Source organism: Dysidea avara, chromosome 13 (genome assembly GCF_963678975.1).
Source record: "Dysidea avara chromosome 13, odDysAvar1.4, whole genome shotgun sequence".
Taxonomy (NCBI): Eukaryota; Metazoa; Porifera; class Demospongiae; order Dictyoceratida; family Dysideidae; genus Dysidea; species Dysidea avara.
In genome coordinates, this window is record NC_089284.1 from 582,400 (window position 1) to 607,523 (window position 25,124).

The following is a 25,124-nucleotide window of genomic DNA, read 5'->3' on the forward strand; positions in this document are numbered from 1 at the left end:
AATACAGTGGTGTATACCCATAGGCAAGATGCTATGTCAAGTCAGTAAAAGCATCAAATTAACAATTTACAAAGGTAACCAAACAGCAAAGTGGAGGTGTCACAATGGTGCAGTTGAGTTGTGGTCAATTACGGCATTGTTATACCGACTTTGAAGTGGTTTATACTTTGAGCTGATGAAAAATTGCTAACCTGAGCGGAGTAACTACTCCCTTTAAAGTAAGCACCAGTTACTACCTTCCACCCAACAGTAAAGTTTTAAAGTATTTAAACAACACAAAATCATAGCTATCACTTTTTTCAAGAGGGCTCTGCCTCATGACCATTAGATCTTTCTCTGAGAGATGAGTGTAAGGTTTATTTGCATTAGCTGTTTGTTGTTGTGTTGTACTCCATGTTGTTGCAAACTTATTGTAGCGACAGGTTTCTATTTTCGCAAAAAACGGACCTCGCACATAAAAGTCCCTTGTATTGGAGACCACGTGATGTAAGCGTATGCCATAGCAGGGGTGTATAGGAACTCGTAACTCTGGGCTCTCGTTTAGAAGTTTATCTCGGTGCTTAAGAACGCCTCTTACTCGGTGAGGACTCGGTATCACTCCGTAATGTGGCTGTAGCTCATTATGCCAGGTAAGTTGAGACCTTGTTTTGATACGTGCCTGTCGTTGATAGTCCCCCGTTGCCAGACCACCGAAAGATTGGTCTGGCTACGTGAGACTACCTGTTTGTTATCCATGCACTTCACCGTCACAACACCTAGTATACTACAGATTGCATTACATTCAGTGACTGTATTATTATCAATTTACCACAAGGGAAGGAACAGTACAAAAGGCGAGCCTGTACTGTAGTTATCTTTCTGTTGTTGAGAGAGCTTGTGTACAAAAATTGCTTGACAACTGTTGCTACTAGGGACCCGCCGATTATGCTGGCATAATAATGAGCATAATAGGTGCCTGAAAGCATTGAGCATAATGCGAGCATAATGCTAGCATAATGCAGTCGAAACGCAACTATCAAAAAATACGCTTTATTACGCGTATTTACTGCGGTTTTCCAAGTTCTTGCAATGCAAAGCGTCATGCGTTATACAAGCATGTACGTGCGCAGTTGTTCAACAGTGGATTTTCAGTGACAACTACTGACTGACAGGACTTCAAGCATGCCTACGCATACAACTCGACAGCCACAGATTATTGCAGGTGTATTTAAAGAACTGCACATACTGACACAAAATTAACGCATGACGCTTTGCAGAACACCGTCTGACTACAAGTGCTTGTAGCTGCCAGATGCAATGCTCTTTCCTGTTTGCACTGGGGGTCACGCAACAACAGGTCCTAGTCTCTCCCACAGCAACCAAATTCGACAGGTACAGTAAGTTAGCAACGAGCTACAAAGCACTGAACAAAGTTGGTGAGTAATGGCAAGGTGGTTTTGAGGTGTGGGTACAATTTGTTTCAAGCCATATTAGTGTTGCTAATTAATTTGCACAACTAGACAAAAGCCCAAACTTGATAATTATGTTGTAAAAAGTTGTGCACTTTGGCTGCTGTTTACGCATACAGTAAGATGACAAATAGCACTTTTGCACACTTTAAATCAACAATTTCTAAAACAGTTATCTGGTGGAGACTTCCTGTGCCAGAATACTGCTGCCACTACTCCGAGTTGACCAGAGATGAAAGTTTGTACCATCAAATTCAGCAATAACTTGAAACCGCTTGGGGTACAGCCATCTTTAAGGACTCCATTCTTACTGTGTCCAGGGTAAATCCCGCATAATACTGTTCCTGTCGTGGAGATACACAGAGGCCTGGTCATCCATTACAGTCCTAATCCTGTAATAGTTTCAAAGTACATTAAAGATACAACTGGATGTACTAGCCGTTAGAATGTAGTATTATTAAATGTGAGGTAAATTGATCAAAAGAAAAAAAAATCACACTAAAATCTATTGAGGAATGGATAGCTAGCCACAAAGAGAGCTCACAATACCGACCAACTTACCAAGGCCACTTTCATCTATCCAAGTCATTGTTATTTCAGAAGGGCCTTCTAATTCCAAAATGGAGTTATCATGGTACGACACTGCATCTGGTACAATCAGTTTGTTCTGGCAGCATTTACAAACCAAGGTTACCTGTACAGTACAAACGTCACAAGTACACATGGGTACAATACAGTTTCTTACAGCAGTAATGAAAAAAACTTCCGTGACATTTCCCACATACATACATACATGCTACAAAAGTACATTTCACACCATCAAAATCCAGCAAATACAATTCTCAGCGAATTCAGAGTTTAGAAGACAACAATGCCCATCATACTAAATCAGGGGGTGCTAACAGGAACAAAAGTTTGTAAAGCAGAGACTCATAAAAGAGATACCGCACGACAAGAAAAATTGATGAATCTACATTTCAGTAGCTTTGGTAAATTAAATGTCCTCAAAAATCAAGAAATTGTAGATCTAAACATACTTTTAAAGGTATTTATAATTTAAAATTTCCTGCCTTATGGTAATCATCCATTTTGAGTAACTATCAGTGATTACAAATTCAAAACTTCAAGGAGTTATTTGTATTATTATATTATATATATATACAGTGGAACCTCTCTTAACAAACGCCCCGAATTAAGGACACCTAATAGAAAAACCTCCCTAATAAGGACAAAAACTTGGTCCCAACAGGTCTGTTTAATACATTTTTTACCTCTGAAGAGGAAAACCTCTATATTACAGCAAAAAAGTGGCCAAAAATTCTAGGTCCCAAAATGTCCGTAATAGAGAGGTTACACTGTAGTAGCTCCGTGCAATTATGTACAGTGGTAAAGCACCATTGTAAAACACATTAAAAATGCAACTACAGCTGGTCTAAATAAAGACTGTAAAAAAAATTCAGGTTACCGTGGGACAATATTTAAGTCCACATAACATACAGCAATGTTCTAACTTGCCAATATTTGCTGTAAGCAATGGGAAGCCCTTACCATTGGATGTGAAATCACAAGTTGCTGAATCCAGTTGCACTGCAAGAGTCTGACCTAGTAGAAGAGGTTGTAACTGATGATTTATTTTTAATATGTACACCACTGTGTGAAACTAAGATAGCAGTAATGGTTATTATTTTGAAACTACTGTAACACAAAATTTTTGTGGGATAAAGAGATTGTATGGATTTTGCAGGCATCTTATCTACAAAATTTTATCATAGATAATGTAGGGAGATGTCTTTCCCATAGTTTTATGTACAGGCAATCCTTGTTACGAGTCCAGACTATCTCACAAACTCAACTTTGTTTCTTCATGAATTATCTTGTTAGTTTCCTTATCACTTTTACATTGGGTGAGTGTTATCACATCATGGTGGCATACAGCCAGTTTGTTTCAAACTTCATCGTTATGCATGGTTCCACAGGTATAGCACCAATATTTTTTTGTGGCACTATTTCTAAGCACCAAGACAAGATATGAGAATTTTTTCAGTATCAACTAAATGATTAAAGATTTATATGAAGATTATATTTGTGTAAACTGAGGCTGATACCGTTGACTACTGAACCCGTAACGGAGATTGTCCATAATGATGTCACTGTTGCGAATCTTTACTTGTACTTGATTTTAGTCCATGTACAAAAGGTGTGGAACAACTGAGACTGTAGGATATCTATAGGGATTATGTAATGTATCACGTGTACTTTTGGTTGACATCGCGTGATGAACAGTTGTTGAACCTCGTGTTAGACGCGAACCAGTAGTGAAGCCCCTAGAACGATTCTTAGTGTATTTTACATGGTCCTTCGAGCCTTACCAGCGAACCAGCGACCAACGGATACCGTTCAACGTCTTTGAAGTGGATACTGCCAGAACTCGCCGTTGAAATTTCTAACCAGAAACGTAAAATCCTTGGTACCGGGCGAATGGTACCCCGGAAGGCGAGTAAATTCTTTTCATCCGAACGGTTATTTGTGTGCTGTTTTTCATTTATCTAGATTTGAAGTGGGCGTCAATTGGAACTCTAGTTATTCTACTGGTTTCGTGATTGATATTGTGGAATTAACAGTGTGTAGAGATTATTAATAAATTGTACAGCTGTGAGAAGCCATGGCGGAATTAGCTCGTAAGAAGAAAATCCATGGAGGCCATCGAGCGTCAGCCACTAGAATGGTCACACAGGTACTCGATGCGATAGAACACCCGGACAACCCGGAGTCAACCTTGACTAAGCTTAAACAATGTAAGGCAGCGCTTGAAGAAAAGCTAGATACTGTGAAACAGCTTGATGCTGATATTCTTGATGAGGTGGACGAAACTGATGTAGAAAATGAAATTGATCAGGCCGATGTCTTTAAAGAGAAGGTACAGAGGGCAATCATTGATGCAACAAGTGCAATTACAGCAAAGGAAGTACCAGTAAGGGGGCACTCATCCATTGTCACACCACCACCACCACCTACTCTTCTGACTGCAACAACCCGAGTTAAGTTACCAAAATTGTCATTAAAAAGGTTTAATGGTGACTTGACCAAATGGTCCATGTTCTGGGATTCCTTTGAATCCTCAATACATCAGAATTCGGATTTGTCTTCAATCGATAAGTTTGCATATTTGAACTCCTTGGTGGAAGGATCAGCAGCTGAGGCAATATCCGGTTTGAGAATCACAGCTACAAACTACGATGGAGCTATTGCTATATTGCAGAAGCGTTTTGGCGACAAGAAGCAGATAATCGCCAAGCACATGGACACTTTGATAAATCTTGATGCTGTCGCTTCACAGAATAACATTAAGGCTCTCCGTCAGTTGTATGACTCAATTGAAGCACAGGTTAGAGGCTTGAAGGCCTTGGGTATAGAATCAGATTCTTATGGCAGCCTTTTGTCGTCTGTGCTCATGAACAAACTTCCTCCTGAGCTACGCCTCATTGTTAGCCGTGAAGTGAAGGACAGACAGTGGGAGTTGGATGAATTGATGAGGATTATTGAAGGAGAGATAGAAGCTAGAGAGAGAGCATCCGGCACTAACGCAAAGTTTAACAAGATGCCAGTTAGAGCACCCCCTCCTACTACTGCTGCACTGATGGCAGGAGGTGGAGCTTCAATAGTTAGTTGCTGTTTTTGTCGCCAATCACATGCTTCGGCTTCATGTTCAACAGTATCAGACGTGGCTGAACGAAAACTTGTGCTTAGAAGATCAGGCAGGTGCTTTGTGTGCCTGAAGAAGTATCATATGAACCGTGACTGCCGATCACGTTTAAGGTGTAGCAATTGTAATGGCAGACACCATGTCAGCATCTGCTCTGAAACATCACGACCTATAAACCGGGTACCTAAAGCCCCTGTCGATTCAGGCCTGACTACACATGACCGGGCAAGAAATCCCCCAGCACCTCAGACAGCCCCGCCCTCTGGTAATTCAACATCCAACTTCACATCAGACACAGCTTCACTTTATTGTGGAAGTTTAAAAACACCAGTCTTGTTGCAAACTGCTAAAGCCCAGGTTTTTAGACCTGATCACCCACAAGGCACAAGGAATGTACGGTTAATCTTTGACAGTGGAAGCCAGAGATCGTACATCACTGACAAGTTAAAGGAAGCTCTGTCTCTGAGACCAAGACAAGCCGAGTCAATGATAATTAAAACGTTTGGTTCCAGCAAGGGTGAAAGACAGTTATGTGATGTGGTCTCTATTGGACTTTACACGAAGAATGAGAGTATGATTGAGCTTTCTCTGCTGTCAGTGCCTTCAATCTGTGAGCCTCTTTCCTGTCAACCTGTGATACATGCAAGCAAGACCTTTCAATACTTATCACGCTTGGATCTTGCTGACCACTGTTCCGAAGAGGATTGCTTGGAGATAGACATCTTGATTGGGTGTGATCATTATTGGAAGCTAGTTACTGGACAGACCCTTCGCGAAGCAGATGGCCCAGTAGCAGTTAATACTAAACTTGGGTGGGTGTTATCTGGTCCAGTGCACGGATTATTATGTATGGCGACTCCCGTGAATCTTGTTACCACCCACACCTTGTTAGTGGATGTGTACACTGTGGATGATAGTTTACAGGAACTTGACCGTACCCTTAAGAAGTTTTGGGATTTGGAATCACTCGGAGTAAAGCAGAACGAGCCATCTGTTTATCAAGACTTTCAGAAAGATATTACCTTTCGAGATGGGAGGTATGAGGTCTCTCTCCCATGGAAGCAATCTCACCCAACTTTACCAGATCATTACGAACTTGCACTAAAGAGGTTAGGCGGGTTGCTTAAACGTTTGAGACATACACCCAGTGTACTGTGTCAGTATGATGCAGTTATCAAGGACCAATTAAGTAGGGGAATTATTGAACCAGTGGATGAACTCAAGGCCCCCAGTCATCAAGTGCACTATCTACCCCATCATGCTGTCATTAGGAGTGACAAGGAGACTACCAAACTCAGGGTGGTATATGATGCTTCAGCCAGAACCGACGGTCCGGCATTGAATGATTGTCTGTATACAGGCCCTAAGTTTGGACAGAAGATCATGGACATTATTGTACGGTTCCGGTCTCACAAGGTGGCCCTAGTTGCAGACATTGAAAAGGCGTTCTTAATGGTTTCGGTCTGCCCTAAGGACAGAGATGCCCTCCGATTTCTGTGGGTGGATAGTGTCAATGAGAGAACACCCAAGGTCCTGACTTTCCGTTTCAGTCGTGTTGTTTTCGGTGTATCATCAAGTCCCTTCCTCCTAAATGCTACCATCAGACACCATCTCGAGAAGTACAATGATGTCCACCCAGAATTTGTACAGAGGTTTCTAAGGTCAGTGTATGTTGATGATGTAAGTTTTGGTGCTGATTGTGATGATGACGCATATGAACTGTATTTACGATCCAAGCAGATACTGTCAGAGGGAGGCTTTAACCTCAGAAAGTTCATCACCAATTCGGCAAACTTACAACAGAAAATGAATATGAAAGAGAGTCATTCTACAGTCGATGCAGAAGGCGGACCAGTTAAGGAAGAAGACAAGACTTACACCAAACACCTTTAGGGGGGAAGGCTAGAGCAACAAGACAATGAACAGAAAATCCTAGGAGTGCGGTGGAATTATGTCCAAGATGAACTACTATTTGACCTCAATGAACTGGCAATATTGATCAGCACCATAGAGCCAACGAAGAGGCACATTGTTGGTGTGACAGCGAAGTTCTATGATCCGCTTGGATTTGTGTCCCCTGTCATTGTTCACTTTAAGATTCTATTCCAAGAACTCTGTAGTAGCAAGGTAGACTGGGATGTGCCATTGTCAGGCCATTTACTGGATAAATGGAGAGCACTAGTGTCAGGATTCCAAGGAATTACAACGTCAATCCCCAGATGCTACTTCACACTATTAGATAAGGCCTCGAGCCGCTGCAGTCTGCAAGGGTTTTGTGATGCATCATCAGCAGCTTATGCAGCAGTTGTATACCTAAGAATAGAAGGAAGTGCTGGCACAGTTGCAAATTTTGTGGCATCAAAGACACGGGTGGCGCCAACTAGCAAACTATCGATCCCAAGACTTGAGCTTCTGTCTTCATTATTGCTAGCGAACCTTATATCTAACATCTCTGCGGCACTAACGACAGAATTTCTGTTGCAAGAGCCATGTTGTTATACTGACTCGAAGGTAGCACTTTATTGGATTAGAGGGACAACCAAGGAATGGAAGCCATTTGTGGAGAACAGGGTAAACGAAGTGAGGAGATTAGTACCGTCAGAGTATTGGAAGCATTGTCCAGGACAGGAAAATCCTGCAGACCTCCCTTCAAGGGGAATTGTCCCCACAGAATTAGTGACATCCAAACTGTGGAGACACGGACCAGATTGGCTTGTGGACACTAGGTTCATTATTGAAGAGGAGGAGCTGTGTATGCCTGAAGAATGCGCTAAGGAGGTGAGAGTTACTCACTGTTATCTCGCATGTAACTCGTCCACTTGGGACTTGTGCAATATTGGGAAGTTAGTTGATTGTGAGAAGTTCAGCCAAATGCGTCGTCTGTTAAGGGTCACAGCCTACGTTATCAAGTTTGCCAATCTCTTTAAGGTGAAGGGAAATAACATGGACAATGGAATGGAATTGACGACCTCTGAACTGATGAGAGCTGAAGATCTATGGGTGAAGGAATCCCAAGGGAGCTTACTGCAGCACAAGAGTTTCCGAGCCTGGGAACAGCAGTTCCACCTCTTCTTAGATAGTGGAGTTTGGAGGTGTAAGGGGAGGATTGACAATGCGCAAGTCCCGTACTGCACAAGGTACCCCGCATTGTTGGACAAGGAGCACCGTTTCACACAGTTGGTGGTTGAGAATGCGCACAAGAGGGTACTCCACAATGGCGTCAAGGAAACCTTGACGGAAATACGGTCAAAGTTTTGGATTGCCAGAGGTAGGCAGTTTGTTAGACAAGTGCTACTCAACTGCACAGTTTGTCGTAAGACAGAATGTAAGCCATATCCAGTACCGCCAGCACCCCCACTACCTGACTTTAGAGTAAGAGAGGCCCCTGCATTCTCATATACTGGTGTTGATCTGGCAGGACCTCTATACATCAAGGATAAAGGAATCAACACAAATAACAAGGTCTGGATCTGCTTGTACACTTGTTGTGTGACCAGAGCAGTACACCTAGAAATAGTTCCTTGAATGACTGCTGAAGCCTTTATTCAAAGTTTTAAGAGGTTCACAGCCAGACGAGGCTTTCCAGTGATGATGATTTCGGATAATGCTAAGACTTTCAAGTCAGCAGCCAAGACGGTACGATCGGTGATAGATGATCGAGAGGTGCAACAGTATTTGACAGGGCTTAAGACAGAATGGGTTTTCAACTTGGAGAGAGCCCCCTGGTGGGGTGGCATATTTGAGCGTATGGTGAAGTCCACCAAACGTTGCTTGAAGAAGACAATTGGTAAGGCCAAGCTAGCCTATGATGAGCTGCTGACTGCCCTGACAGAGGTAGAAATGATATTAAATTCCAGACCATTGTCTTACGTATCGACAGAAGATATTGAAGAGCCATTAACACCTTCTCACTTGATGACCGGACGAAGACTATTGAGCTTGCCAGATGCGGTTCATTACCGAAGACCAACCAAGGATAGTGAGTTTCGAGTAGATGTGTGTCATGAAACGGTGAACCAAAGAATGAGGCACCTTAATTGTACTCTCAACCACTTTTGGAGAAGGTGGAGAACTGAGTACTTGCTGCAGTTGAGGGAGTGTCATAGTTATGACAAGAGTGGTGTTAAGAATAGAGAGCCGAAGGTTGGTGAAGTTGTGCTGCTACGGAGTGATAGTAAACTCAGGGGGTTGTGGAAATTGGCAAGAGTGCAGCAAATATTGAGAAGTAGAGATGGCCAAGTTAGAGGTGCTGTATTGCAGTTGCCCTCTGGGGAGTCTGGCAGTAACATTTTAAGGAGACCACTACAGTATATGTACCCATTGGAAGTGGACTGTAATAGAGATGATACTGCTGAATCTGGTATGAATGTGCTTGAGACTGATAGAAGGATTGATGAGACACCGAACACTGGTTCAGATCTGGCAGTTCAGCAGGTACGTACACCTAACACAAACAGGCCAAAGAGAGCTGCAGCACGGAAGGCTAATGAGTTCATTAGAGCTGTTATGAGTGATGATACAGACTGACTCACATGCACACATGGTAGGACATGCATTGATATTGTAACACCTATTTCATTTAGAACAGTATCCCTTATTGACCAACTGGTCAATGGGGGGAGTGTAGGATATCTATAGGGATTATGTAATGTATCACGTGTACTTTTGGTTGACATCGCGTGATGAACAGTTGTTGAACCTCGTGTTAGACGCGAACCAGTAGTGAAGCCCCTAGAACGATTCTTAGTGTATTTTACAGAGACATTTTCACAATTGAGAGATCTATATCTGAACTACAAAAATTTCTTTCAAAAAAGTTACTTTTACATTTTGGCAATCCACAAAAGTTGTTTAACACCTTATGGCACTGTGGTGTATGGTTTATTGTGTATAACAAGATACTGAATAACAACCTCTTCTATATTAACGGAGTACAAATTCGTTTCACAAATGTATACAGTTTCATACAGCTACTACACGTGCTCCATACAAACCTTATCACTTTCGTTGACTCAGATTTTGTGCACTCTTTTTCGTTTATCCACAGCAAAGTGAAATCGGGAGTAGTAAAATTCTTGTTCAGTTCTAACACTGAAATACTCCCAGCCCACACGTTTCAAGATTAAATAAACGGCATAATTATCTTCATAAATCATCTCTTCAACTGCTTTTATTCGAAAATCTGCCAGAAATTTACTGGTTGAACGCCATTTCTCTCGTTCGCGTGGCCTGTCGAAAACGCCATTTTGAACTTCTTGTAAATTGCGCGTGCAACTAAAATCGCCCGTTTTTTTGACGGTTGCGTTTCGACTGAATGGGCAGAAAACTTGTGCAATGCTATAAATTCTTGCTTATCAAAATACATATCCGACAAAAAGATCGATATACTCTAATAGAACAGTCAGTAACTCTAAAGTTATCAGGTAGCTGACTGTTCTATTAGAGTATATCGATCTTTTCTGTGACATGCATTTTGACAAGCAAGGATTTACAGTCTGTACTTCAACCACTTACTGTTTTTCCATAAAGTGCAAAGTTATTAGAAAAACATGGGAACTGAGGTAAAAACATTGAGCATAATAGGTAAATATTGAGCAGTGCAGCATAGCATAATAGGTAAAATAATGAGCATAATCGGCGGGTCCCTAGTTGCTACTCAGCCATAGTTGAGGGCAAATTTCAATGGGACTAATTGTGACGATGTACGTTCCGAGGTACGTTCCGAGGTACGTTCCGAGGTACGTTCCGAGGTACGTTCCGAGGTACGTTCTTGGTTTGCCATCACAAGCTACGCACAACGAGTATCACTGCCAGACGCTAGGATAAGGTTATAATAAATATCAAAACTAGGTTTAACATACAAGAGTAATATTAATTTTCAGTAGATTTCTCATGAATTATAGTGCTTTGTGGGATTTTGACTACTAGTTTATACAAGTGACTAGCCTAATGAACATGTTCTGTACTACGCTAAACCATTGAGAACAGCTGTAGCATGCATTTTGCCCTCAAACATGGCTGACCTAGCAACTGTTGTTAAGCCCGCGCTTCGTATGCAAGCTCTCTATAGCACTGCATGGTGGCCTCTAAAGATCATGGCTATGAGCAAAACTAGACAGTACACAGATTACTAACAGTAACCCTACTCACGTATTATAAATGGTTTTTAGTGATGCACAGTATCACCATTAATTTTGGTGATATCGGACTTGTATTGGTAAAACTGTAAATTCCCGATACCACTCAACTATTGGACTATTATTTGTTAGTAATGCCAGTACAGCAAAGCATTAGTATTCATAAGTAGTTGTATTTATGAAAGTGTATGTGGACATAGCCTGTACAGTAGTACCTGTACAACATTCAACTAACCATCCACTTCTCTTTGTGCAGAGTATTCATCAGGGTACATCACATTACCAGTGTATTCCCCCAGTTCACCAGGTAGCTATAATCTTTTAAGTTCTTTAGCTGTGTCTTGACCTCTCCAGCTGTGCAAACAGTTATTGTTATTGCATGCTACCCTGTCCAATACACCTCCCTATACAAAGTCCCCACACTAACACTGCCATTATTTATATTTTGTGATGACAGATCATCTAAATACTGCCTGCTTTTATTTTTTTTAATAATACTGTTATACCATCTGGGCATTATGGCCTCCCTGTGGGTTTGCTTCATCCCATGTTTAGAGGGTAACCAGACATGTGACAATGTTTGTAGGCAGGTGGTGATGTAGCCAGCTAACCAGACAATGTAAACAAGTTTGTGGTAATTTGTACCTGAGGCTTGCTGAGCTACCATGGGTATTTGGTGCTTTTATTGAGGTAAATGACAGTTACTTTAATACTAATGCCTTTTATATTTTTACTGTGATATTTAGTAATATGGTCATAGGTTTTATGGAAGGTATACCATCTGCTAAATTTCAATCCCTCCCAGCACTAGTGAGTACAGTATATAAGCTGTTGGTGCTAATAATTATAGATCAAGTATTGTATTGAAATATCACTATTAGAGGTGTACCAATAATCAGATTGGTTATCAGTTATATCGACCTTGTTTCTGTGAATTGGTATCAGATAGGTATCATGTGTAGAAATGCAGCAGATAGATATGCATACACCATTATGTAGAAAACATGTTTATGGGCTCAAGGTAGTAATCTCAACTGTTGCAGATTTTATCCTTTAATCTGAGGTGGGATTTAGTTGTAACAGTTGTATAGCAGGCTTATTCAGATTCCACAATTATTCATATCACCCAGTACGGTTGTACCATTTAAGTGGGGATCCAGGTGAAATATTTACATGCTGCCCAAAATTCCACTTTTAAAATCATCCTAGAGATATCTGGTGGCCAGGTACAGAATTTAAAAAAATCGCCAAAACTTGAATTTTAGACTGACTGCCTGACCACAGTTGCAAGCCTAGAGGCCAACCGAAGCAATGCACGGCCACCATTTTACGCCACAATAGCAAACTCACCAGTAGGATGTGCCTTTTGGGGTTCTGACGAATGTGTGCCCTCTGCACCTAGTCTTTTCTTTTATCTTCAATCAGGCTGCTTGTCTTCTTCTTCATCCAACAAAACCATATCAAGGCATTAATTTTCCGTATCAACACTTTCTTTAAGCAGCATAATAGATGCCACCAGATTATTTAAGGTACTTAGACTACGCTATACCATACCGGAACTTTCACAATAGGTCACAAGATCACGCCCATTCTTCATTCTATGCATTATTGATCTATTGATTGAAACCACGATGACACGCCCCTTTTACGCTAGCTGTATTTCAGTGATCACACACCTTCAAGTTGGAAGGTTGACTCGAGATACTCTAATAATCGATTGAAACCACACCCTTTTTTGGCAAGCGCACATCTTTGCAGGCTGACTCGAGATACTCTAATACAGCAATCACCCTAATAGAACAGTCACATGTTCACAGCTAGCTGTATGCCTTAACAAAAAACTAAACAAACTAGTATATAAATTTGAAAATAAAGTAGGGATCCAAGCAATAAAAAGTAGTGAAACAAGAGATGATGGTAGTTATTACAGCATAGCTCGGTGGGAAATCCCTACTTTGGCATTAACACAAGCCATGCCAATGTAGGGATTTCCCACCGAGCTATGCTGTAATAGCTACCATCGTTCATCTCTTGTTTTACTACTTTTTTATCACTTGGATCCCTACTTTATTTTTACATTTATAATTGTTAATATACTAGTCAAAATTTACAGATATCAACTGTGATATGATCTGACTCAATTATGCTAAGTCAACTAACATGAAAGTATCTGTCAGTTGAATATACAATTATGGCCAGATCTGCAGAAACCCAACATAAGAGTGCAAGTCAAAATTTAATTTATAAAAAAATCATTGATTACATATGGACTCTTCATATGGGTAAAATAAAATATTTGTTTATATCAAAAATATTCAAATATCCTTGTGATATGGTGAAAACCTGGATGTCATCTTTTTGCCTACTCAAGAGAAGTTTGGTTTCAGTGCAGTAGGCTTCATCACTTCAAATCAGTGGTCTAATTTTATCGTAGTCTGCAATGAAGTAAAGCAAAAAAACTTACCCATTGCAACCTTTTCAGTAAGCACCTGTATTTTATTTTTTCCTATACTTGCTGTACAAATCAATCTTTCTGTTGTTACTGTACTTTGTAGGGCTGTAACTCAGTTTTTGGTGTACTCTCAGTTGCCACTTCTGGGTCATCACTGGACTCAGTATCAAGTTTAGTGACTGCTGGTGTTCAAGCTGCTAGAGTACCTTTCTGGGTTCTACCACTGATGGCTATTGATTGTAACCTTCTGCTCATGGACTATTGGGCTGGTGAACCAATATTGTTTCCTATATTCTAGCAATGCCAGGTACAGATCAGCGCCCTCTCTCTCTTTGCTTTGTTCAACAATCTCTTAGCTGTCTGTACTGTTTCTCAGCCAGCCCATTGGACTGGTTATGATAAGGACTAGTGGTTACATGAGTAAAGCCCTGTTGAGTGCTTAATTGCTTGTACTCGTTTGCTGAATACTGTGGTCCATTGTCAAATCGAACTATACTTGGAATTCCATGTCTTGCAAAAATCACTTTAAGAATTTGTCACAATTGTTTGGCTCTTTGTGTCGCATAACTTGGCCACTTCAAAAAATCTACAGCAAACAACTACAACTAGATAGTTACTGCCATTCCATGCAAACAATCTGTGGCAACCATCTCCCATGGCCTTGTTGGAACTTGGCTAGTAACCATAGGCTCTTTTGGATTGGAGGCTCGATATTCCTGGCAGGTGCCACACTTGGAAATTATTTCTTCAATTTTTTTACCCATGCCAGGCCAAAACATATCTCATGCTCTTAGCTTACACTTCACAATGCCTAAATGACTCACATGTAACCTTGTTTAGAATTTCTTTTCTCATCGTTGCTGGTATCACTAGTCTTCCCCCTTTCAGAATCAGGCCATCAGCTTCAGTGAGTTCATCACCAAAATTCCAAAATTCCCTCATTTCTTTGGGAACCTGTGATATCTTGTGGGGCTAGCCATTGCGTTTTGATGAGCATAAAATGGTCATGGAATCATCTTTAGTCGGCTCTTGGTTAAGTTGACTCAGTTTTGCATCTGTTACTGGAGCAGTACTAACCATTAAGTGTACAGCACATTCCAACTCTTTTTCTAGCTCATTATCTACTTCATCAGATATGTATGCATGGGACAAAGTATCTACTAGAACCATGTCCTTGCCTGGCTTGAACTGCAGAGTATTGTTGCAGTTGTAATAACATACGTTGCAATTGTGGTGGTGCTGCTGCTAATGCCTTTTTAGCTATCATCTCCAGTAGCTTGTGATCTGACTCAACAACTACATCTTTACCATACAAATATTGGTAAAACTTATTGAAAGTGAACACCACTGCTAGTAGCTGTTTTTTTTTTTTTTAATCTGAGCATACTGTGTTTCCGCATCTGATAGTGCCATTGTAACAGTAGTGCTCCCAGGCCTGACTTGGAGGCATCACAGGTGATGACCACATGCTTTGAAACATCATAAAAAGCTAGAACAGGTGCTGCTGATAGGATAACCTTGATCTTAGCAAAGGGAAGCCTTTGAGATGACTGCAATCCAAACACATTATCTTTCTTTGACAAATCTCGTATTGGCTGTGTCACGGTGGACATGTTTGGAATGAACTTAGCAAGGTAGTTGATAGTTCCCCCAGCAGGTGCTCAATACCTTTCTTATCTGCTTGCGGCAGCGTATCTCAAATTGCTTTCACCTTTTCTGGATCTGGGTGAACCCCTTGAGGAGTTAACTTGTGACCAATGTAAGTCACTTCAGACAAACCAAACTGACACTTCTCCTTATTCAAAGTAAGGTGAATGTTGTCACATCTTTTCAAAACAGCATTAAGATGTTGCTCATGCTCTTCAGCATTAGCTCCCCTGACTAAGATGTCGTCAATATCTGTCTTGATACCTGGAAGGTCACCAAATATCTGGCTGGTGCACTTCTGGAACACTTCTTGTGCTGATTTGATGCCAAAAGGCATTCTCATAAAGTAATAGAGTCCAAATGGACTGTTCAATGTTGTGAGTAGTTGACTGGTGTTGTCTAAGGGTACTTGCCAGTAACCATGATATGCATCAAGCTTTGAAAAACTGTTGCACCACTTAATCTTGTTGCTATGTCATCCAGTGTAGGATTTCAAAATGCTCTCTCTGAATCGCCAGGCCTCGGGTCTAAGCAAATTCTAAGCTTCTTTGTTTTCAGCTTTCCACCACTACTAGTGAGTTTACCTATTCTGTTGGTTGATCAATTTTCTTATCACATTCATTCTTTCCATTTCATCCAGCATTACCTTCAAGCGATCTGTGAGAGCCACAGGATGGTTTCTGACTGGGGTGATAACGGGTTGTGCCATGGAGTCAACTTAACGTGGTATGGCTTGCTCAGACATCCTAATCTATTGAACACAGCAGGATATTTTATTAGGTACAGGTGTAGTACTCTGGGGATTTGATTATGTTGTGGACTATTTTAATGATGTTCAAGTCTTGTGAGGCTTTCAGACCCAAAACCAGATCTTGGTTGGTGTCTACCACAAAGATAGGGTAAGTCCTGTCCACAACAGCTAAGTACACACTGGCCCTTGACACACAGATCCTCACCAGTATACATGTAGCTAGTTAGCCTTGTTGCACATCTCTTGATCACTGGCTGTTGAGGCAAAGTATTGAACATTTAATCGTTTTGTTTTCATTGTACCATTGTAACTTAATTTGTGATGTCAAAGTGGTGTATTTGCATGACTTGGTGTTTGAAGTGTCCTGGTGTCCACATATTGTCTGAATGCCTGTTGTCCAATGTCTCTAACATATTGACAGTCTGTTCTGGAGTGGCTACTTGCCCACTGAACACATTTATGAGTGCCCTATTCTAAACACTCATCAGCCCCATTCTGAATGCTCATCAGCTTATTGGCATTAATTTTGAAGCACAGTTTTTGAATATTTTCTTCTGTGTGTTTAGCAGATGGTGTGCCATCAGTAATTGTGCTGCTAATAAGCTTGTCATGTTTCTCAGGAAGCAACTCGTCTATCAGGTTGTTGAATTCTTTGATATGATCATTTTAAAACGAAGAGGTTTTTTTATAAATATGTGAGGGTGGGGTGTATTACAGCTCTTTTCATATCTTTATTAACACACATTTCATGTGTCTCATCAAATGTCACAGAATAGTAATGTTTGCCTGTAATACTAACAGTAAATCTCCTCTTGTTTCCAAACACTGTAGTATGTTGGGTGGATACTGTTGGAGATCAGCCAGATGACTAGGAATGATTCTCTCATACATGTCACAATCAAATGCAACAAATAATGGTGCCATTTGCTTTTAAACTGGATAATCTAAGCTTCCAATTGTTGCTCTGGATTGCAAGGTACAGTGTTATTCGCGAATACAAACTAGGCCCACAGATTCTAAACAGCATCTCTCTCAGCCATTTGGTAAACAATTTTTTTAAATTTGTAAGTGAGTCAACATCCTGTAACATAGCACACAATCGTTCTGTTAACTGATGAAGGAATTTGAGTAATTGGTATATGCTCGTACAGTAGTGTCTATAGTATGTACAAGTTGTGCTGAATCCTGAAAAACAGCTAAAGATAAAAATTGGATGCTCAAGAAAAGTAACATTTCAGCCAATCAAATGATTAGTGGTGACATCAAAGGTGACAACAACAGACACATGTGGCTTGACTTCAATGCAAGTTTGGGAAAGGGTGACAATGGATATCACACTTTTATGGCTTCCCATAGGAAATGTATGGTGAACATTTTGATTAGCAGTAAATATTGTGTTGGATATTTGAATGAAATTGTTTTGAAACATTTTAGCAGGTCAAGCAGTTATACAAATGAGCCAAATTTCAAGATTGTGTGTAATTCCATCCATGAGTTATTTAATGTTTTTGAGGATTCAGCTTAACGCGTACATACTATAATTACTGGACTGGAATACTGGAATGGACTGCTGGACTGACATTTTTTTGGTTTTAAACATTTTTAAGGGTGGGGTTACTGTACATTTGGGTGACTTGTGACAACATTTCAGCCTGAGTGGTGAATATTTTCCTAAAAAGTAGCTGTGATAAGCCAAATGGGTTCAGTTAAATGTATTCTATTCACTGCTTGACAGTATCTACTCTATTGTATAGACTGACATGTGTGTATGCCCAAAAATGTTTCTCTCACTGTTAGGCACACGTGATTATTACTGTATGTGATACAACTTTATATGGCATGTATGAACTTTAGTCTATATAGCTTTAATACCCTTAATCACATGATCAGCTGGCGACTTTAATTCAATTGCTTTACAGTGTGTGTGTGTGCGTGCGTGCATGTGTTTGTGTACGTGTGTGCATGCGTGCTTGCGAGTGTGTGTGCGAGTGTGTGTACATGTGTATGTGCGTGTATGAACAAACATTGTTATTGATATTCCCTATTTTAGGTAATATTGATGTCATCATACAGTTTTGAAGTTTATCTACAAGTGTTAGTTTTCAATATGGCTCTCAACCAGACATGGATTGCTCTACTAATATTTGTACTCTGTGCATTTCCCAGTATAGCATTCCGCCTGTCACCAGTGATTAGTTCAGTAGCTGGATTTACTAGTGGCTTCTTTATACCCCGTGAATCCATGCCTCCTTGGTGAGTTGATGATGTAGACTCTAGAATGACATGTACGGCTTACACAAAAACTCTAGATACATGTGCTTGTTTACATTGGAGTAAAATGTGGCTTCACCATTTCTAAGCTTTAATAGCCTTCTTGCTTGCTTGTAACACTATACCATCATGAATTTGTTGAGTCACGGTGAAGATGAAACAAATCCAAATTCCATAGATTTTTGTACTCATGACTTCTGATGGCTTTTAGTTTATTTTCAGTATAGTTGTTATAGAATTGCATTCAATAATAAAGCTGAAACTTTAACAGATCATCAATGTATCCTTCTAGACATGTAGCTAAGAAACCATAATATGAATTCAAGAAAAATGCCAACTAGTTGGGTTTTTATTCAGCAGATCACATGCAGTATAATATAAATCAGATCCTTATTACCTGTAGGGTGACTGAAGTGTCACTCTCTGGTATATTCATTAAGGTAGCTCAATCTGAAGGTTATTGTGATTATTTTAGAATTAATGACAACTTGTGCATTATTTCACAATATTAAGAAAACATTAATATCACACTTACAAACACATATGTAACTATGCCAAAAATATTGCTGAGTATACATAAAATGTGTGAAAATTTGGCACATGTAGCTTCAACCATTGGTAAGCTACACAATACACCAAATACTTGAAACTGGGTCACATACAGGGGTATACGTGCACTATTTGTATAAATTCTTTTTGTAAGGAAAACTTATTTAGTTCTGTTCATACCTACAGGTATCTGTACACAGGTATCGTTGGTTGTTCTTTGTTAATCCTAACTACTATGGTTTCTCCTCAACTTCTTATCTACTGTTAAAGGAGTTTGACTCAAACTGCGCAGGAAATGAGCTGGAGTGTTATGTCTCCACTGGGGACTACACCTTGACACCAACCCCGCTCTGCATGTAACAGTGAATGTTCAGTAAACTAAAGACTTGCATATAGTCTAGGACATTGTAACTGTTTAGGAAAAGCTACACATATCAGCAATTTTGAATTTCGCAGATGGTCCAAGCTATTGTACATTGAAGTGTAGTAGACATGTGTGATATTTTGCCGTTAAACTTTGTAGATGCATTAGTTTATCAATCATTCCCATGTAGGCGTAACAAAAAAAATCTGTCTTCTGATGCAAATTATCATCCACAACTCTGTGACCATTAAAACAATCCATGAATTCACCTCTAAATGTATGCCAAATTTCACAGCAGTTGAGGTACAAATTTGTGTTTATACTGGTTTTGTAAAGTATGCAAAAAATGAAGAAAGACCCTGCAAAAAAAAATGTTAGAATGAAGAAATTAAGCCTATCTGTGTATAAGATGATTTTGCTTAGATTTGGTGTGTGGGGTACCAAAAGTGGAGAGCAATTACAAAAATTGTGTAATTTTGAGAAGGGACCATGGAGCCTATGCACAACATGGTATGGTGTGCCAGCTTTCTTGGCTGCACTACTCACCACCATGTGTACTGATTTTTAAAAATGAAAAAGGCAATGTTCAAATTTTTATGTAACTTTGCCAGTGGATTGAAGTGCAGTATATATATAGTGAGCTCACAAACACAGCAGCTTGTAGTAGTTGTGCACTTACAGTCTTATGCCTGATAACAGTGCTAGTCAAGATGCAGATTATTGCTCTTGCTACAACTTCCTCAATAAGCATTAGTGCAGTCACTGTAAATTTCAGTAATTTCCTGATGACTTAGCTGCTGAGTTTTAGTATCTATCTGCAGTAGAAGAATCAAGTGAACTTGAAATAGTGTAGAAATACATTCATTGAGAGTGGTTGCATGTTGAACTAATTTTTATAAGTGCCCACATGAGAATCTATATAACACAGGAATTGAACAGCCCACATTTGTCACCCTTGACACATTGTATCACATCTTTGTAGTTGTTTGCGTTTAAGGTTATTTTTATTAAAGTCATGTTAGGTTGAATGCGGAGACAATTCTAGATCCCAAGTTGTGTGGTTCATTTAGGTGCTTGCCTAGAATGTCAGTTGTCCTGGTGTAGAATTTTCTGCTAACAGTTTTGTTGTCAAGATTCTGACTATATAGGCTTTGATCCTTTGTACATGTCCCTAGTATACACATATACATGTAATGTATGTATATCTTATAAAGTGTACTATAAATTCATGAGTTTGTATAAGTAATGTGCGTTTGTAGTAGATAAAGTATGTTTTATAGCTGTAAATGTACTACTGTAGTAGATGTTGTATAATTTTTCATCAGATTTTGCTGTTGATGACAGTTGGTTACCTCATACTAGCAGTGATAGCAATGTGGATCAGACATGCCAACTTTAGTCCTGCACTTCGGCGACTTCAGGCTATATTCTTTAAGTAAGATATTGCCATGTCAGTAATATATGTTTGAGTTGGTCACTATAATGAGTTTGTATAGAAATGGTGTCCACTAAGTTACTCCCTGCTATACAAGTTTTCAACCTCCTTGTAGGTCCTGAAAATACAAAGTAAACTTTTCTGAGTAATGTGTAAATTAATATGTTAAATAATGCTGTGTCAATTTTAATTGCACATTAATATAAAAGACAAAAGATAAATACATTGATGCTGTTGCTTCTTTCCAGGTCTTACAGTAGAATATCTAGTTTTGACCAACAGTTGTAACTTGAATCTCCAACAGAAACAGAAAATGAAAGTAAACAGAGAGGGGGTGTGACATTCAAATGACAGAAATTGGTAGTGCAACTAATAGCGATCAAGATGAATATTGCAGTGACATTGATGAAGATGATGAAATATACTTTGATGATATGGAATTAGAAAACACAGCTCCTCTTGTAGCACAAGGTCAATAATTTAATGGTGGCAATAAGACGAATACCTCAACTAGCATCATTTTCTCCAAACAACAACATAGTAAGCTATCTTTGCCTACTGTTGAAGAAGAAGAACCATATCCTACCACTACATATAATAATGGCTCAGACTTGCAACTTGAGAAGTTACAAGACTACCCTATTGGATCCCAAGGTAGACAAGACACCAATCATGAGTTATTCAAGAAACAAGCCAGCTCATTCAGTTTACCAGAAACAGGGAATTCTTCTAATCTTGAACTACTTGTGAGAGGAAAACCATCTACAGATACAACTGAAGCTGGAAGCAAAACACATCATAAACTACAAAGAAGAAGTACAAGACAGCGATTTTCTCGAAAACCTAAAGATTTGCATCTTCAACATCGTACATCACGTTTCCAGAGTAAGTTTCTCAATGATGATGAATTTTCATGTAATCTGGAAACCTGACACACCAAATGTCACAACTGCCAGACTGAGTGATTCAATGCAAAAGAATCTTAGTACTTCTACTACAGTGCCAAGAATTGATCCTAGTTTACCTAAGTCAACTTCTTAGAGCCAACAATGTGAAACTGTTTCTCCAGCAGCTATTAGCACTACATCCACACCAAGTACACCAGCAGATTTGCGCTTTAGACAAAAACAATTACTAGAACGTGTCAATGTAGCTCGTGAAGTGTCTAAAGATCAGAACATTAAACTGGTACAGCCAGAAGTTTCTCAAAATGTCAAGCAACGTGCTCTCCAACTTGCTTCAAGATATGTTTCTTTCCGAATTAGTAAGAAACCTCAAAATATGGCTGATGTAGTATTGCAAGCCCAAAAACAGTCACGTCTTGCCAACTCTGATCAACCACTAAGTCCAAAACAAAAGTAGCAAAGGGCTGTTTTATTATCAGCCAACAAAAACAAAAGTAATGAAAAATCTATCAGAAACTTCATTAAGTAGTAGTTATTCAGAAATACAGCCCATCAGTATCCATGCAATTGGTCAAAGAATGAGCAGGATGAGCAAAAACCCATATCACAGTGAATTTCCAATGTCACAGTCAGATCATACTCTGTCATCAAAGTCAAAGGATTCTTCAAGCACAAAGAAAAGTGCACTAAAAACTTGTGCTAGTTGCACATTAATGAACACTAAACCCCTACTAGAAGACGTTACTGAACTGGAAAATGATTGTTTTGAAACAACAGCTAAATTTTCCACTGCAGCTAATTCATCTGTTGAGAATAAGAATTCCACCAATATATTGGAAGTAACAGATGGCTCTTCTGCAGCATCACCTGATGATAATGACTGCAAGGATGTATCAGAAGCTGATAAAAAATTTGCTGCAGTACATAAACCAGCACTGGCTATAGCAAGAGTATTTCAATGACTGGCTTTGTGACTAAAGTGGTCAAACATATTATTGAGCTGCTCAATACTATAGCTATAATTTTTAATGTGTGTGTGTGTGTGTGTGTGTGTGTGTGTGTGTGTGTGTGTGTGTGTGTGTGTGTGTGTGTGTGTGTGTTCATAAAACTTCATGATATAGTTAAATGAAATAATAAATAGCTAATCAAATAAACTGACAATAGAAACCTCTAAGTGTTACTAACAAGTGTTTATTTTGGGAGTAGCTAATGGCAAGATTGTTGACATGAAGCCTTTTAAGTACATCAACTAGAGTGGTCAATTATTATGGTCAGACAGTTGGATAGATGTGCACTACAAGGTGGTCTCTATATGTGATTAGTAGGCAATTGCTAATTGGAGTACAAAATGCTGGTACGTAATGAGTACAATTATTCCCTGCACTCAAATGTGTGCAATAAGTTACCTACAAATTGACTTAATTATTTTACTGAGTGATGTTGTAGCTATACCTGTTAGTAGTAAACATGTATGAATTAGCATAAAATTTTTGAAATTCCTGAGCTAGCTAATATCCCACACACTAGTTGCATTAGTGGAGAAGAAGCTTAAGGTAGAGGAACAAACACTAATACTTAAATCATTGCATTGATAACTGAAGCTAAGTGAGTAGCTCTATATACCATCCACTGGGACAACCATCTCTTGCGGTAACATTGATGTTGACAATTTTCCTCTGTATCCTAAGCAAACAATTGTTTCACATACAATACCTCCATTACTGGTCATCAATTTGAATTGAAAGTACCCCAACTTGTCACCAGTTTCAGAATAATAGATGTAGATGATCTCACAAGGTAATACATTATGGTCAATAATTATTCACCACACACAAATGCATCTGTGATGTTACATAAGAGCATTGTTAGATATCTGACACTTGAGGATACATTCTTAGTGTTAAATTTCTGATTCTCTTTTTCAGTATCCTTGCAGGTACTGGTACCGAGTTCTGGATTAAGGAGGTAATCCGGATTATAATATATCTACAACAGTACTAAAGCAACTCTTCATGACTTTGTTTAGCTTTCTAACTGCAAAGACAGAGACCTATACATAGAGACCTATACATCATGTATACAATAGTGCTAGAATTTATTTTAACTTCAAAATGGTTTTTGACAAATTTTTGCAACAACTAAAATGATTCAATTACGGCAACACCCCAAAATGATGGAATTCAGACAAGTAAGGGCCTATAACTCAAACATAGCTATATAGTGATATAGCTATGTATGCTTGAAACCCATATTCATGTGGATTGACATGTGGTGGTACATTGTGCAAAAGGATAATATACAGTATAATACTGGTAATTAATTTAAAATTATACATAAAATATATACAACTTTTACATACCTGATATATAACTTTGTGTTTAATTGTTATACTTTATCTGCTTATATGTATGTTGCAAAGGTTTTATTTCATAGAGCTCTAGCTACAGTACATGCACAATAGCCTCTTTGATACCCTGATCATTGGTTCACGGACTTGTTTAAAATACAAGCCATACACAAATGGGTCAAGAAGAAGTGTCGTATACACTGCTTGAAGTTTCTTAGTTTACTAGAGTGGTATATCCCCAGTATATGGAACAGTTAATTGTTTGGAATTTTAGTAGCTTTTCAGTAAACCTGCATTCACTGATGTTTACTGAGAGTTTAAAACTTAGTAAAACAATTATGTTCCATATACTTAAAGTTACTGACATTTTACTATCAGTATAACTGGGCACAACTACAGTAAAGCAGCTTAACAAATTAGTAAACTAAGAACCTTCAAGCAGTGATAAGTACAATGATGTAGTCCATAATGTTGTGATAAGCTGTGGAGTTTATCAGTACTTCTCCTGGAATATACAATGTCAGGAAGAGCACACCAATAGAATAATTCCCAAATAAAATAACCAGTAATGTCTTAATAGGTTTAATGTTGTACTTGAGTTTGTGCTGCTTTCGTTTTAAAGCTTCAATTTGACTGGTAGAACCTGATAATCTGGTTTCCTTTTGGAATTGTTTGTGAACTTGATAAGCTTTAATGGCTAGGTAGACATTGAGGGACATTGTTATAATTTTTTCCATAAAGACTGGTGTTGCATAAGTTGTTATAGTTTCAATGAAAGCATTGCCATAAGTGCAGGTACCATACTCAGACACTTCAACATAATCATCACTGTTAAAAAGCAGATGAGCTGTAAGTGCCATTGATAAAGGCCATAAAATGACACATATGCTTAGAGTGACAGAGGTTGTCATAATTCTTTTGTGCTTGAAAGGAAATCTGATAGCATGCAATCACTTTGTCAACTGATATCATCAACATTGTAAAATGAATCACAACTATTGGATGAAAGAGAAAATAGTTCACATTACAATTGATAAAACCTCCTGCCCCAATAGCATAGCCAATAGTCATAATAGCAGACATCACACAAAACAGCACTGATAATATCATATTAG

At 39.1% G+C, this 25,124-nt stretch overlaps 2 long non-coding RNA genes across 4 annotated transcripts; one reads left to right on the plus strand and one right to left on the minus strand.

Moving 5' to 3' along the window:
• Nucleotides 1-67: 67 nt before the first annotated feature.
• LOC136242416 (uncharacterized) lies at nt 68-22,760 on the plus strand. Of its 2 annotated transcripts, XR_010694547.1 has the most exons (5): nt 68-629; nt 16,970-17,114; nt 18,189-18,391; nt 20,648-20,757; nt 21,006-22,760. It is a non-coding gene; the product is annotated as an uncharacterized lncRNA (long non-coding RNA). The 2 variants fall into 2 exon arrangements; XR_010694548.1 differs by lacking the exon at nt 16,970-17,114.
• Nucleotides 1,079-10,424, minus strand: LOC136242962 (uncharacterized). 2 transcript variants are annotated; one of them, XR_010694687.1, is made up of 4 exons: nt 10,146-10,424; nt 2,997-3,050; nt 2,010-2,346; nt 1,079-1,840 (listed from the first exon to the last, which is right to left on the minus strand). It is a non-coding gene; the product is annotated as an uncharacterized lncRNA (long non-coding RNA). The 2 variants fall into 2 exon arrangements; XR_010694686.1 differs by having other exon boundaries at nt 1,084-1,840; nt 2,010-2,142; nt 10,146-10,422.
• Nucleotides 22,761-25,124: the final 2,364 nt, after the last annotated feature.